General features: G+C 34.4%; 1 pseudogene; it reads right to left on the reverse strand.

Annotated features, from left to right (window-relative positions):
- Nucleotides 1-2,072: 2,072 nt before the first annotated feature.
- On the reverse strand, nucleotides 2,073-2,599 carry LOC111552392 (annotated as a pseudogene).
- Between the last annotated feature and the right edge of the window lie 257 nt (nucleotides 2,600-2,856).

Genomic DNA, 2,856 nt, shown 5'->3' on the forward strand with positions numbered 1-2,856 from the left:
AATTCGACTTCAAGTTAAATCTGACTAGGAAGCAAAAAAGAAATGCCAAAGGAGAGAGTACTTCCTCTTCAGAAATAAAATAAAATAAATGATTTTTTCAATTGTTAATACAATTAATCTTTCAACATTCAGAAAAGTGAATCTATACCTAATGGTTAGAGTCTTTGGGGTAACACTTATGATAAATAATTATTTTGTTCAACAATACATTTGAGATAATTTCTTAATTAGTCTATCAGAAGTCTCTTGTGAAACTGAGAATTCTTTTTTTTTAATGGTGTGGGAAGAAGTCCTTTATTTTATCATGTGACACCACATAACAGCTGCCTAACCACACAGTGCACATATGAGTAGAGAAGATGGCTCAGAAATAGAGTGTCCTAGTATTAGTGACTCAATTAGTGACAATTATGATAAAAGGAATAAAGTTTTGACTGATTTACAGGAGTTTTAAAACACATTTTATATTGTGAAGTTATTTCATGTTTTCTTAAAACAACTATTGTATTGAACTAAAAATTAACTAGGTAGTTTGTTCACATAACAAATCTACATTCAAAGACATGCTTATAAATTTTCCACTTAGGCTATTTTTCTGTTCTCAGCATTACTACAAAAGCCTCATTCCATCATCATGTTGAATTCCTCAGTATCTTCTCTATCATTTCCAGGGGCATCTCTGGGAAGTAGCGATGCCCATCTTCCCTCAGAAGCACTGACAACCCCAATATATCATAATTCACACCTTTTCCCTTCTCTGAGGTGTGCTGCTCTTTGGCACAACAGAAAAAGCACACTACTAGGATTTGAAAAACTAAGTTCTGGGCCTGGCTAGGTCATAAACTACAGAAACCTTATGTCATATATTCTCCCCAGGTGCTTGTTTCTCCACTGCAAAAAAAAAAAAAAAAAAAGAAAAGAAAAGAAATTTATATTTGTTTGGTCCTTTGTAGTTCTTTACTATTTCATTTCTCTTTGTGATAACCCTTAAATTTAAGTAAGTTAGCATTATTCTCATTTTGAAGAAATTCAGTCTCAAAGAGGATATAGTCTCCCAAAGATCCCACAAGTAGTAATGTATTAGGCAGAGCTAAACTCACACACTCTCACTCAAGATACATGCCTTGCTAATAAGTTTGCTAAAATGGATGAAGCAGCAATTTCTCAGGTCCCTTCCAATGATCCTGTTCTCTGCTTTTACTTACTAGTTTTTCTCTCTTCTCTCAACTAGCATTAACATCCGAAACTACATATAATCACTAAATTTCATTTATCATGGTTTTTTTAATTATTCTTTAAATTTTTCTATTTCCATGTTAAATCCAGAAAAATGTTACTTTTCCGAAAATTTCTACTGCTGCCTGTCTCTCTGAAGGCCATGAGACTTACCTATTTGTTTGTCAAAGCAGAAATTTCCAGCATTTTGCAAATACCACTAATTATCTTTTATAACTGTAAAGACAATTATTCCATACTTAAAACCAATTCAAAATAAAATAAATCCTCAGTACTTCTTATTCCCAGGAGTAGTAATTTTCATTGATTCTATTGATTCATTGTTTTCTCCTGTGTGCCTTTATTTATTTGGGAAATACTGTTAGTCTACGTTTCTATTGAGTCTCTTTCCCTAACAAGAAAATGTCAGTCTTAAGAGTCAGGAAAGCTTTTATTTTCACTATCACATATGAAGAATGAACTAAACACGTAACTTGGAAAGTAAAAGTTAAATGAGGGATTCGGGACATTTCCCAAGAGGTCATATGATCAATTTAAAAGTTGGTATGATGTGTCTAAAATAACAAATTGATTCTTTTACTTATAATAAAGGTACAGATGTGCTGATTAGTCATGCTGACAGGTACATATGAAATATGCCCAAACCAAATGAAAAGAAAACAAAATATATTCTATGGCAATCTTGAAAAGTCAGGGAGCTCAATAAATATTAAGAGTATGCTTTCACAATGAGAGCATTAAACACTTCGCAGTTAACATAATTTGACATGCAAAAATTGAGAAAATATACAGCATGAGGGATGAGGAGTACACATAGGAATTTTTTGTGATTTTCTTTATTTTGATTGTATAGATTTCTTGTCTTCCGGAGGGAAGATTTTGAGTTCAAAAGTAACTAAACATTTAAGAAGGGAATTCACATCTTTCTGTTCTAAATGGTATTCTTGCGCTATTTTCTCAGCAGTCCATGTTTCTTGATAAAGTTTATGATTATTGAGAAATGTCAATGTTTCTATAATGGAAATTTTGCCTTTGGGAATGCTCTTAATGTTTATTATGTCAAAGTGATGGCCTTTGGGCAATCTGAATTCCTTTGGCTCTTGACGTTTTTCAGCAGCTTTTACCTGCAGGGAAGACACAGGATCTTTGCAATCAACATACACGTCTTTTAGAAATGAGAGCATCTGTCATCTTTATGAGCAATCTGTCCCTTAATTTCTGGATAGAGAATAATCTGCTCTTGCAGGAGGCTGTTGGTAGAGGGGTGACTGGGAGCGGAAGAGGGCTTCATCTTGCTGATTTCCCGTTCCGCTGGGTTCTCTAGGTTGAAATTCCTGATCCCGCCAGTCACCGCAGCCGCCATCTCAACACGACGCCCTCGGATTCACGCCACACGAGGGAACACTGGCGCAGGAAACCTCCAGCGAAACTGAGAATTCTTACAATATTTTATGAAATTAACTGGTCTTTTAATATTGTGCCATAATTTGTAAGCATGAATGTAAGAGTGTGGGTCATTATTCAACATTCACAGTCTTCCTTACCCAAGAATGCAAAATACTTTAAAGACCAAACCAAATGCAAAATTTGGGTTGAACTCAAGGCTAAAGAAAATGCAAG

Source organism: Piliocolobus tephrosceles, chromosome 8, assembly GCF_002776525.5.
Source record: "Piliocolobus tephrosceles isolate RC106 chromosome 8, ASM277652v3, whole genome shotgun sequence".
Lineage (NCBI taxonomy): Eukaryota > Metazoa > Chordata > Mammalia > Primates > Cercopithecidae > Piliocolobus > Piliocolobus tephrosceles.